The sequence below is a fragment of the Globicephala melas genome, chromosome 4 (genome assembly GCF_963455315.2).
Source record: "Globicephala melas chromosome 4, mGloMel1.2, whole genome shotgun sequence".
Lineage (NCBI taxonomy): Eukaryota > Metazoa > Chordata > Mammalia > Artiodactyla > Delphinidae > Globicephala > Globicephala melas.
The window spans coordinates 29,201,013-29,215,345 of record NC_083317.1 but is presented as its reverse complement, the minus strand read 5'-3'; positions in this window follow the sequence as shown (position 1 = coordinate 29,215,345).

Below are 14,333 nucleotides of genomic sequence, written 5' to 3'. Positions count from 1 at the left end.
AGAAACTTCCTATTTTTTAGAAAAAAGAATTGTTGAATTTTCAGCGTTTCATTAACATAATGTTATAAGATGCGATATTTCCTCACTTTCCTTTGTCATTTCTAATGTTGACCAAAACTATTCCTTTCATTCAAAGATGAGAATTTTACCCATAAAAATCCAGTTTAGGGCTTCCCTGGTGGCGCAGTTGTTGAGAGTCCACCTGCCGATGCAGGGGACGCGGGTTCGTGCCCCGGTCTGGGAGGATCCCGCGTGCCGCGGAGCGGCTGGGCCCGTGGGCCATGGCCGCTGGGCCTGTGCGTCCGGAGCCTGTGCTCCGCAATGGGAGAGGCCACAGCAGTGAGAGGCCCGCGTACCGAAAAAATCCAGTTTAAACTGGAAAAGAGAAGGCTAGAATCAAATCGTATATGAGGGGCTGATTGTATAATAAGTAGCAGGGCCAGAAACAAAGACAAAACCAGAATATTAACAGAATCAATCATTACCACAACACCAGTTCCACTTCTATACCATGAAGTTAACCACTTATCCACAGAAAAACAATCACTGAAGGCAGATTTTTTTTGGTGAAAGTTGATTATTGTTGTCCTTGCCTGCATCAGCTAAAATGATACCTGCAAATAATACCTTTTATCACTGTTCTTACTTTCAAATGTATGGGTATATCTGATTAGCTGAGCCTAAATTTTATATGCACATCTGCCTACATGGGATATTGGAACTTCAAGCCTTGATTCTGTTTACAGAGGGATTTACAACTTGGAAATTTCTTTAAATACAGAGAGGTCTTTTCAAAATATGATGTACAAAAGTTTAAATTACAACGATGTGGTAGTAGCTCATATCTGACTAACTCAAATGCAGAGGAAGAAATATAAACTCAGATCAAAACATTTGAAAGACATTTGATATCATAGAATGAAAAAGTAAATAGGTAGAGATATCGGAGTATGAAAGAAGATGACAGCATTAGTTAAGTTCACATTAATTCAGTTTTATATCTGATGACACTCTGCAGTCTCTGAAGAACTGGATGACTATATGAAGCAGTAAAGTTTTTCTAACTTGAGGAATAAGTAATAAGTACCGAGTTCCAGGCTAAAAGAAAAGGAGGTCTGGGAAATCGAGTGGGGTGGGAGAGAATCCCATACAATTGAAAGCCACAGAGGAGAATGTCACAGATAGTAAAGATCTGAACTATGCATATAAACACCATTCAGATTATGGGTGACCCCTAAATTACACACCCATAGGGGAAACTCCATTAGACCCCAGCAGAAAGCAATAGCTGGGGAATTAGAGCAGAGATTTCAATTACTACCCACCACAAAGGAATGAAAATTTGATGTTTGAGTACAGATAGATGCATAATACTAGAAGAAGGTCACTCTTCAAAGGAAAATAACAGAACCCAGAGTCTCTACAATGTATCAACCACAAAATCTAGTATATAATTAAAAATAGCTAGACATAAAAAGAAACAGGAAAATATGTCACATTAAAAAAAGCAGGCAATGGAAAGAGACGTTGAGATGGAGTACATGTTGGAATTTGAAGACAAGGACATAAGTATGTTCAAGATTAAAGGAACAGGTGGTCATACATATGAATATATGGGGAATTTCAGGTGAGAAATAAAAATGGAGAAATGAGGAAATAGAAATTCTAAAACTGAGAAATACAATATCTGATATGAAAATTTTACTTGATAGTCTTACCAGAATGGCAGAAGAAAATATCAGTAAACTTGAAGACAGGTCAAGAGAATTTTCCAATATGAAGAATACAGAGGAAAAAATACCAATTAAATTCTGCAATGGAATGTAATTTCTCTAAATTGACTGGACTGTTCATTGTCACATCATATGCCTTTTTCATCACTTTAATCCAGTGATTTTCAGACCACAGTAGATTTGCTTAAAATTTAAAAAATATCTTTAAGAGCTGAATTAGTGTCTTAAGGAGTAACACCCAGGCTTCTAATTTTTTTTGTTGTCAACTCCCCAGTGATTCCACTGTGCAATCTGGCTCTGCCTTATTCAACCACGTGTACTTCATTAATTTTCTCCAAACTCAATTTTCTTTTGTATGTGAAAGCCAGTTTTGACTATAAACATGACCACTTAGTTTCTTTGCAACTACAGTATATCCATTTATTTAACCAATATTTATTGACAACTGACTATATTTTCAGTTGCATGCTAGACTCAGGAATGTAGCTGAAAATTACCCAGGTAATTTTGCTGTTTGTTTGAAGACAGAGAAGTACACTCAGTCTAGAATCAAAAATGAATGTGGGGGCTTCCCTGGTGGCACAATGGTTGAGAGTCCGCCTGCCGATGCAGGGGACACGGGTTCATGCCCCGGTCCGGGAAGATCCCACATGCCACGGAGCGGCTGGGCCCATGAGCCATGGCTGCTGAGCCTGCGCATCTGGAGCCTGTGCTCCGCAACGGGAGAGGCCACAACAGTGAGGCCCGCGTACTGCAAAAAAAAAGAATGTAAAGTTCCAACAACAGAACTACATTATTCTATGAAATTCCCAACTGCTTTTATAATTTAGGTTGAAATTCTGCTAATACACAGGAAATTAATATACCATGTCATATAGAAATGGTTTAATTTTTAGGTTAATAATCTTCAACTGTTAAAAATGTACTATCAATGCCTTTTTAAAATATTTAATTTATAAGTACTTCTCTTGGAATTTGCTTGTCTAAAAATCTTTCAGTCATAAATTGATAAATAAGTTTATCTAATTACATTCAATTCATAAAATGCTGATTAATGGGGCACAAGGCTTTGAATTATAAAATAGAGGTAAATTTTTAAAAGCTAGCCAAGTTCATAACATACATAATATATATATTTTAAATTATTGTCATTAATAATTCTCTTCATCTTTAATCAGATTTGTTCTAATAGTTTGAGACTAAAGTGGACTGTGGTGATTAGATTAAATGCTTTGTTATGTACAGATGAAAATTGTTCAATGCAATTTCACATGATATTTTGCTGATATAATATCCAAGTTCCCACATAATTTATAGTTTAAGGTTTCGCTTTTAGTTTTTCCAAAGAAATTAATGAGTTTCTTCCCTGATATAAAGTTTAATGAAGCTCAAAATGCATTGAAATATTTATATTTTAGATTGAAAATTGATGAGTTACTATGATTTTTATCATCAGGAGGTAAAAGGTAGATTTTAAAATCTTACTAGTTTAAATAAATGCCACTCTATCTCACATAAAGATTAGCTGTGTATATGATATCAATATTTAGGGGTAAAGAACATAGTTGCTCTGTGTTTACATCTGGCTTGACAGGTGTGTAATGTTTCCCATCATTTTTTAAATTTATGAAGGCAAGTGTCACTTTATACTAGAAAGTTATTTTCTGCTGGTGACAAGGCTGAGAATTGCTGTAAATTGCCACCAAATGGATGACAGTGGCTGATGCATGTACACGTCACGTGCACAGCCACTGGACGGCAAAATTTAATTGTCAGTTCACATTCCCCTTCATCTGCCCAGAATTGCATCTAGATTCCAAGGACCACTGCGGGGTTTTCTGTATTGTTGAGATTTTGCAGTGGGTGGGAAGTAGCACCAAAGTTAACCATCAAGATAGACTTACTCTTATTGGGTCTTTAGTCATTAGTCCATGAAGATCACTGCTGTGTCCACTTTGTTCCAAGGACAACCATAAGACCTCTTCAGATCTGCCAGGTCTGTGGAACACATATTTCTGATATCAGGTCCACAGGCTCATGATGAAGCTCCCTTGTCATTCTACCTGCTGCACAAAGTGCACTAATTTGACTAAGCATCTCACTTTTTTCTTGAGAGCAATGTCCAGGATAGGGTCCCAGAGAGGCTTCTCAGGCCGATCTGATTCCACCACATTGCAGACATTTCTCCTGCTCCTGCAGGAGCTGGTACAGGGGAACTTTAGGATCTTGTTTTTAACCACTCTTCTTGGATTCTCCAAATCCATTTCCAACAGTCACTCCCCAATACCAGTTTCAACCTGAAGTGAGGAGAGGTTCTCACCATCAATTTCTAAGCTCTCTTAGAAATTGCTATCTGTGCTGCTTCTCCTCTGTCTTTTCTCTTCCCTACCCACAGCCTAACCTAGGGGATCAAGGGGAAGACAACTTCTCTACATCTGTGATCCCAAAATGTTTGGGTCCTGACCTAGGCTTTAAAACCCAAGAGCCTGACAAAAAAGTTGCCTGGTTTGGTTTTTTGCCCTATGCAGTGTCATCCATATTCAAATAAAAAACATATAAATTATAATTATACCACATCACCCGACAACTGGTCTTTGTAGTTTATTCTGTCTCTTATGATTTTTTTAAAATACATAAACAAATTTTAAAAGGGTATAAACAGTGACATAATTTAGTTTCCTCTCAACGAATGGATTTTTTTTTTTTTTTTTTTTGCGGTACGCGGGCCTCTCACTGTTGTGGCCTCTCCCGTTGCGGAGCACAGGCGCCGGACGCGCAGGCTTATTGGCCATGGCTCACGGGCCCAGCCGCTGTGCAGCATGTGGGATCTTCCTGGACCGGGGCACGAACCCATGTCCCCTGCATCGGCAGGCGGACCCTCAACCACTGCGTCACCAGGGAAGCCCTGAATGGATGTTTTATCTGGAGTCCTAGAGCAATACCCAGACTGTTTCAAGAGTGCTTAGTTAGTATCAAAATTTTTTTAATTAATTCATTAATTAATTTTTTAATCTATTTTGTTTCTGGCTTGTGTTGGGTCTTTATTGCTACGTGCTGGGTTTCTCTAGTTGTGGCGAGTGGGGGCTACTCTTCATTGCGGTGTGCAGGCTTCTCATTGCGGTGACTTCTCTTGTTGTAGAGCACAGTATCTAGGCACACAGGCTTCAGTAGTTGTGGCGCACAGGGCCTAGAGAACATGGGCTTCAGTAGTTGAAGCGCACGGGTTCAGTAGTTGTGGCACATGGGCTTAGTTGCTCCGCAGCATGTGGGATCTTCCCGGACCAGGGCTCGAATCCATGTCCCCTGCATTGGCAGGCAGATTCCTAACCACTGTGCCACCAGGAAAGCCCCTGGTATTAAATTCTTAAGACCATCTACAGTGTCCACTTGAAACCCAAAAAAAGGTAAATTAAGGGGAAGAATAGTTCTTCACTAATTAAAAAAGAAATTTGCATATATGTATGCATAAATCTGATTCACTTTGCTGTACAGTACAAACTAACACAACACTGTAAAACAACTATACTCCAATAAAAATTAATTAGAAAAACAAAAGAAACTTTCAAAACTCACAAACCAGTGAGTATAGTTGAACAATTAAAGATCTATCAGGAGAGAAAAAACAATTCTTTCCTGCCCCTTTACACTTTAATTCTATATGTAAGCCAGGCTTATTTCACAGTTTGTATTAACCCCAGGAACTGTGCTGACTCATGAGTGTTATCTTGGAAATTTGTTTGGCAAATGTAGTTACTGGGAACCAAGCTAGGTAAAGAGGGAAAGGCCTAGCTCTGACATAAAGTCCACACAAGGAGTGGGTCACATGCTATTAGACAGACACCCCCAGCTCCCTTCAGGGTTTGGTAAAGAAGGTCCTTGCTACTGGGAGATAATACAGATTCAACTATTTCAGTTACATTCAAGGTAAATGGATTGGCAAGGGTGTCTAAGATGAAAGAGTATATTACCCACAAAAGGACATTTCGAATAGTTAGTACTTGAAATTCAGAAAGAAATTAGGCCTTTAGGTTGAGTGAAACTTGCAAGAAAAGCGGAGATCCAGTTTTAGAATAAAATTAGGCCCTAGGAAGGTTTATAATTGAAAAATTTAGAAGAAGCCAAAGCAGAAGGCTGTCTGCCGGGGCTTTCAGGCAGTGAGAATGATTGGACCACTAAGCCAATTACCAAAACTGGAGCTCAGGAATATGGATTCTTAGGGGACAGAAACTTACTTGCCAGATTATTGAGGTAATTATGAGGTAGACAGTGGTAGAGAGAAAGAGCATGAGTCTGGAAATAAATGGGGTAACCTGAGATCTTAATTGGAAAACTCCATAACTGTCAGAGGTGTTGCAGAAATAAAACTTTAACTGTGAGCTCTTTTAATCCCCAGGATTGGTTCTAGAGACAGGGAGAGGAATATAGCCTACAGATAAGTGTGTGTTAGTAGCAGGGGATGAGACTGTGGATGGGAGAGAGGTATTGGGTTGACCAAAACGTTCGTTTGGTTAACGAATATGCTGTTCAATAAAGTTCTTGGTGAAAATGAAAAATTTGTCTTTTATCTTTACTTCACACCAAATGAACTTTTTGGCCAACCCAATGTTAAGGCTGAAAACTGGATGCAGTCTTTAAACTACGTGGAGGGATTTGACCTTTGTTGTTCCCCGCCAGCAGCTGCCAGTAGTTCTCAATCATAATCTCCTGGAGGGCTTGTGAAACCACAGTTGGCTGGGAGAGTTTCCAGTTCTGTAAGAAACCCAAATTGGAGCAAGATGGGGTAAGCTGGACATTGATGACACTGTGGGCTGCTCCTGGAAAGAACATTGACTTTGAGAGAGGTAACTATTCAGCTTAGGACAGGGGCAGACGGACAGGGAGAGGTGCTGACAGTGATGATCTGAGCCATACACCAAGACATCTTACAATTTACTCTTTATCAATACATCCAAATGGCATTGTGTCTTTAGACGCTTTAAGAGGTTAAAAATTAGAAACATACATCCAATGACATTCATTTGCCCTTGGGTAATATATCAGTCTGGATGCTTCCAGCTTGCCCTTGCTTGGTTAGAATTTTGGGTAGCTCAGAGGAGAATTTCACATTTGATCACATGAAATTTTAATGGATTCAACTCAGCCACTGACCTACTGTTGACATTTAAAAGATACACCTATATAAACCCATCTTTCTACATGAGACAATTCAGCTCTTGTTTTCCTTGTGGATTTAAATATTTTTCATAGTAGTAATGCAAAACAACATGCATAACGCAGAAAGCTGCTTGAATGCTTTGTATTGTTTTATCATTATTTAGTTATGTGGATCAAAGTCACCTTAAAATTTCAAGGATTGACTATAGATTGAGGAACAATTCATGTTAAAAGGCTGCCCTCTTGTGACAATGTGTTGTGTGTTTTACTGGTAAAACGACCTTATACCCTTTAGAATCCAACTCATAATAGTATTAAAAAGAAATAAAACCTGAACATATTTTGAGATATTTTAATAATACTTTGCATATATGGAAATTTCGGATAATGGATAGTTCTGATTAGATAGATGTTCCAGGGAGATGAAGGTTTAAACTTCTCTCATTATTTAATTTACTTAATGGATATGTTTCTAACATTTATAAACCACTTTCCTGTTTCTTTTTAAAAAAATAGTTAAATTTCACTATAGATCAAGGTGTCAGTGGCACATATCATAGAACTTAACAGCTTAAGTTGTCATCTATGTTCCTGTAACCATGAATATCACCTCCAGATTGAAGAATCAGTTAATCAGTAAACATCAGTAATGGAATGATGACTAGTACATATCTTCTGGCTTTCAAATGCTCTTGGCCTAATGTAGGAGAGAGATGATATAAATAAACAATTGCAAAGAAAGACTGTAATGTTTTGTGATATCAATTTGGGGGGTTCTTTTTTATTTCCAGTATTTTCTGAGGTCTTCTTCCCCAGTTCTAGGAGCAAAGCTATTCTGGTCTCACTGATTTAGAGAAATAGCAAAGAAGAAGGAAGAATTTCATGGAAAGGCATAAAAACCTGCAATTCTTTCTGTCTTTTGACTTCTGGAAGCCTGAGCCTTAGGGACAGTTTGGAAGCATCATGGAACTGGTGGAGAGCAGTATTTTGCTGAGTGAGAAAGACTTGTACACATGTGAAAGGAGAAAGCTTGTCCCCAGATTAGGAAAAAATCTACTGTCGATACCTCTACACTCTCTCCCCATGGTTGAGATGAGGGGAAAGGAGGGGCCCCTTGATGAACAGTAGAGATCTAGGAGCAGTTCTCTAGAAATATCCTAGGAGATGTAAAGGTCCCAGAGAAAAAACAGCAACAAGGGTGTCTAGGCGGAAGGGGCCAAGGGGAGACTCATGGAGGATTTGTGCACTCCAAGTACGATAAAGCAGCAGCAGTGAGCTTGTTGTCCTCAATGTGTCATGCAGGAATGGATGAAGGAGAGGCCAGCAGCAGACTGTGTGGACAGATGGCCAAACACTAAATGCTTAATCCCACCTCCATCCCCCATGCTCTGGCTCTGCTCACCAAGGCTATGCTCTGCCACCCTGATGCCATCTTCAGGACTATGGCATCATTCTTCTAGCTCCTGGGAGTGTTGACAGCTGACTCCTTGCAATAATGCAGATGAATATGCAGATGAATAAAATGATCTCATCCAAGTTCACAACCCCTTTTCAGGGACAGTCCCTATCCAAAGACTGGTCGTGTGGACATAAAAGGTGTGGCTTCCTTACTCTGATTTAGAAGAAATTTTAGACCCTCTCAGAGTCAAAAGAGGAGTAAAATAATTTTATCAAAGACTTAATAAGCAATCCCAAGAGTGTAACATCAAAATTGCAGTTAAACATGGTACTTCATAATGACTTAAAATGAATAGTTTAACTCCAGGTACGAGATATCTGGGATATACAAGAATTTGGTAATAGTTTTTTCTCTAGAGCAGGGAACTCTGGATCTATGTCCTTTTAGTGCATTTTTATTCTGTATCATATTGAGAGAGGAACCCTTACACAAGCAATAGGAAATTCCCTGTAACACTATATACAGATTCCAAGAGTTCTGTAACTCAGACAACTTAGACAGGAAAACTATGGCCTACAAAACCCTGTAAGATAACTTTAAAGAGGGCTTAATTGATTAAAAAAAACCATATTTATGTAAAAAAAAATGCACGTGAAGAGTTTGGGTAAATTGTTTCATGAAAAGTGAGAATTTCTATATCAGCATATCATCTTATATAATATGTATAATTAATACATTTTATAAGTAGATGTTTGACTTTTATCCACAGCATAACTTCTGTATTCAATTTATACATTCGAGTTTGCTCACATGAAAAACTGGATCTTCTCAATGGGAAAATTTGGGAGATCTCTAATACCCTCCCTTTCCCCACCCAGGGACATAAGTAGATATATATAGTTATTAGTCAGTGATTTTTTCCCTAGGAAGAAAGAGAAAATAAAAATAACATTTAAGACGCTTATCATGATCTCTTAAAAAAAAAAAAACTGAACAAAGAAAAAATACCCTTATTTTGGAGAAGGAGTTGCCGAGATGTGATGCAATTTGGGCCTAGACAGTATTGATCTAACTCATTTGGGACCTCTGTGTTTGGCAGGCATGGATTTTCAAACCATCACTACTAGTAGTACTTCAAATAGCAGGTCCCATTCAGATTTTATCTCTATTATGTAGATCAACTAAATCTGCCGTGTTCTTCAAGTCCCTGCTATTGCCAGAAAGAAAGACTATAATACGGTCTTTCAAAATAAAACGCATACAGTTTTCAGGTGGATGGTATATAGCAATCCTTAATGGTTTCTCTTATGTTTTTACTCACTCCATTTGAGGACTTTTTTTTTTTTTTTTTTTTTGCGATACGCAGGCCTCTCACTGTTGTGGCCTCTCCCGTTGCAGAGCACAGGCTCCGGACGCGCAGGCTCAGCGGCCATGGCTCACGGGCCCAGCCGCTCCACGGCATGTGGGATCTTCCCGGACCGGGGCACGAACCCGCGTCCCCTGCATCGGCAGGCGGACTCTCAACCACTGCGCCACCAGGGAAGCCCATTTGAGGACATTTAACAGAACTCCCACTGGGTTTTCCCTTTGGAACTCAAAAGGGGTCGCAGCATGTATTAGAGAAGGGATGAAGAAACTTATGTCATGTTAGAGGGCCACATCTACACAACACATGAACTTTTCCTTTGCTCTTTCCAGGCTGTTGTGACAAAACTCCAATGTATCACTGTGCTGAATCCTTCCATCTTTTATTTCCCTTGCTTACCTAACATCTCCTTTTATTATCCTACCTCAATATGTTCAGGGCTCCAGCAGAGGGGTTGGTAATGTCCTCTCCAATAAGGCATATGAGAGATATGTCTTTTTAATAACACAAGTATGCTCGTGCCTTATTGTTACCTGATAATCTTAAATAACTCCTGACTAGAATAACTCCTTTTCTATGACATACAAAACTTCATATAATCTGACCCAGCTGTATAGCATCTGTTCTCTCTTCTTGCCTCATACTCTACAACTGTACCAAGCTACATTCTCCTCTATAGGCCTCTCTTTGCATGAGCTAATCCCTGAACATCCACCAGGAACCAATTTAATCATCTCTATTATCAGTCAAGCTTTCCCTAACCTCCACTGCAGCTGATACTCAGCCTCTGCTCCACACCAGCCCTCGGAGTAATCATTATTTCTGCAATAATCACAGGGTATGATAACATGTGTTTAACCAGGTCGCTTTTCTAATAGAATATAACTTCCTTGAGTCTAGGAATTCAAATTTCTCCCTTTTTATATTCCAAATACCTAGCATACTTGAGCAAGGCTCGTTGTTAAATACACAGTAACCTCACTCCTTTCAAGGAGATGCATGAGGAACTCTTGAATGTTTACAAATATTTTAAAGCTGCAAAAGTAAGTCTTCAGAGGTACACTCTCTAAAAAATGTTTCAGGAGATAGCTAGCACAAAATTGAAGGAGATGAACAAAGTTGGAGGACTGACATTACTCAACTGTAAGACTTACTATAAAGCTACAGTAATCAAGATGGTGCAGCAAAAGGATAGCCAACTAGATGGATGGAACAGAACAGACAGCCCAGAAACAGACCCACATAAATATAGGACAAAGGAGCAAAGGCAGTACAGGGAGCAAAGGTCACTTTTCAACAACAGTGCTGGAACAATTGGACATCAATATACAAAAGAATGAATTTAGACAAAGACCCTACCCTTCACAAAAATTAACTCAAAATGGATCGTGGACCTAAATATAAAATGCAAAGCTATTAAACTCCTAGAAGATAACATAGAAGAAAACCTAGATGACCTTTATCATGGCCATTGCTTTTTAGATAAGACAACTCCCAAGGAATGATCCATGAAAAGAGTAATTGATAAGCTGGACCTCATTAAAATTAAAAACTCTGCCCTTCAACAGACAATGCCAAGAGAATGAGAAAATAAACCACAGACTGGGAGAAACACATCTGATACAGGACTTATGCAAAATATACAAAGAACTCTTAAAACTCAACAATAAGAAAATAACCCTATTAAAAAATGGGAAAAAAAACCAAACCTTAACAGACACCTCACCAAAGAAGATATAAGGATGATGAATAAGCATGTTAAAAAATGCTCAACCTCATATGTCATCAGGGAAATGTAAATCAAAACAAAAGTTAGATTCTACTATACATCTATTAGAATGGCCCACATCCAGGACACTGATAGCACCAAATGCTGGTGAGGATGTGTAGCAACAGGAACTCTCATTCGTTGCTGGTAGCAATGCAAATTGGTACAGCACTTTGGAAGACAGTTTGATGGTTTCTTATAAAGCTAAACACACTCTTACCATATGATCTGACAATTATGCTCCTTGATATTTACTCACAGGAACTGAAAACTTATGTCTACACAAAAACCTACAGGTGGATGTTTATAACAGTTTTATTCATAATCGACAAAACTTGGAAGCAACTAAGATGTCCTTCAGTAGGTGAATGGATAAATAAACTGTGATCTATCCAGACAATGGAATATTTTTTCAGCACTAAAAAGAAATGAGTTCCCAAGCTATGAAAACACATGGAGGAAACTTAAATGCATATTACTAAGTGAAAAAGCCAATCTGAAAAGGCTACATACTGTATGATTCCAACTATATGGCATTCTGTGAAAGTACAGCTATGGAATTTATCCAAACCCATAGAATATACAACGCTAAGAATGAACCATAATGTAAGCTACAGGCTTTGGGTGATTATGATGTGTCAATGTAGATTCATCAACTACAATGTAGATTCAGCACATTTTCCACTCTGTGGGGAATGTTGATAATGTGGGTGGCTCTGTTAGTATGTGAGCAGGGGGCATATGGGAAATCTCTGTACCTTCCTCTCAACTTTGCTGTGAAGCTTAAACTGCTCTTTTAAAAAGTCTTAGTAAAATAAAATTTTCCAGCAGTATTCAAATTGAGACCCTCTGGCTCACAAGCAAGCCAAATGAGCAGCTTCCAATGATGTCAGAGCACAATCTTACCCTGACATATATTGCCCATGCAGCATGGCCGCTCTGTAACTCCTGAAGTAGCTGACACCAATGACCAATGTCCTGCTTCTGGTCTCTACCATACATAAAGATAACAGTTAGAATAATTACTATGTCTCTGTGAATTCTGTCATTATGTTCTAGACATTATAATTATTTAATCCACACACCAACCCTGTGAAGAAAGTATAATTAATACTACCACTTCTCAGCTAAGGAAATGGAGACACAGGGTGCTTAAGTAGTTAGGTGAAAAGCACCCAGATGGGAAGTGGCAGATCCAGGATTTGAACTCAGGAAGACTATCACCCAGGCTTGGATTGGAAACCACTCTCCAGCACCACATCCTCCAGCAGAGTCAGAACCCCAGACACTCTGATTCTGTGAAATGCATTCAGAAATGCTTAAGACATGAAGTCCTGTGGGATGACCAATTTCCTTCTGTAGCTTATTTTGCAAGATGAGATTTCAGGGAGAAAATATAGTGACAGTGATAGCGACATTGTATTGTTTTCCCCTATACATGTATTCATCACAACGTTTTATGCCTAAACAGGTAGTTTGCATGTTCATTCCACACTTAAAAATAGATGCACTCAATCTGGTAAAACCCAGAGAAAGTGGGCAGAGTATATTTACAATCTTGATAAAATGTTTCAAAAATAACCCCATTCCCAGGCTCTTTAGGATCAGATGCACAGCCACCCATGGACTGGATTCCTTAGCTTTAGCTTGGTAGCCTTGAATGTGGGTGTTCCATGTTGAGTTTAACTTTGATTGCTCCTAAACCATAACAGTTGGTACATACAGGACTCCACAGAGTTCTCACTGATTTAGATGTTCTGATATTCCGGCAGTTCTCACCATGAAGGGATGGTGCTTCATGGGCATTTCTGTTGAGATTCTCTTTTTTTTAATCAGAAACCAATTCCTCTTGCCCCACCTACATTTGAAAATTTACCATTGAGTTCATTTATTCTAATCTCTTTTTCTTTTTCGTCTATCAATTTTACAGCAGAAAATAATCGCTACACTGTTACGACTAGAAATGACTGGCTTTATTTGTACGTCACCTCACAATATATTGTTATTTTTTTCTTAATACTATAAAGTTCATATCTCATAGTTATTATAATTATTACTATTTAGAGTGGTACTAAATAAAATCAAATTTATATTAAGCTTCTAGACTCAGAAATTAATTTTTAATACCATTTCAGAATATGATAGCACATTAAAGGCATAGTGTTATGTATTTTAAAAACTTGTTGTTTTTCTTTTTTTGAAAAACAGGATTTTGTAGGCGGTGGTGGGAGGAATGTAGATACAATTTTGGGGTCTCTTTCGTTTCTGCACAGGTTGCAGGCACTGACCTCCTAGTTCTTGACTGTCTTTGAGAATGTCTATAAAGAAAACAGCCATAGAATATAAACCATGTCTCCTTCTGGAGCAAAGAAAAGATTTGTTTACTATACAGTATAATACAGATAATGCCTCCCTCTAGGGAAAAGTTCTGCAAGTGAAGTGCATCAGCGTCCCTAAGCTTAGGTTGCTCTCCTGCACTGCAGTGTTCACGCATCACTTGGCCCACTTTGTGTTGCCCTGTGAGAGCTGGAGCTGTCAGAGTTGGATACTCAGCCTATGCTATTGTGAGGTTATTTTTTTCACTGAGTCAGAAATCATATATCTTCAGCCAGCATCCATGAAACTATAGCAGAGAAATTTGTTAGCCTGCAAGTAAGGAAATGTCTCAGGAATTTCTAAGTTCCTGGCAAATATGATCTAAAAAATCTTTCAATGTACCTTTTTATACAGAGATACATGTTTGGAGTGAATCAGTGAAGTGGGGAGAGAGAAATTAAGAAAAATGCTCACAGGGATAAGATTTTATGATTGTAAATTTTACTTATTTTTCCATTTTTCTATAATTGATAGGTTTATAAACATAAAAATTAATGTTTTATAAAAAATAACAAACTAAGTATACTATACTTCATT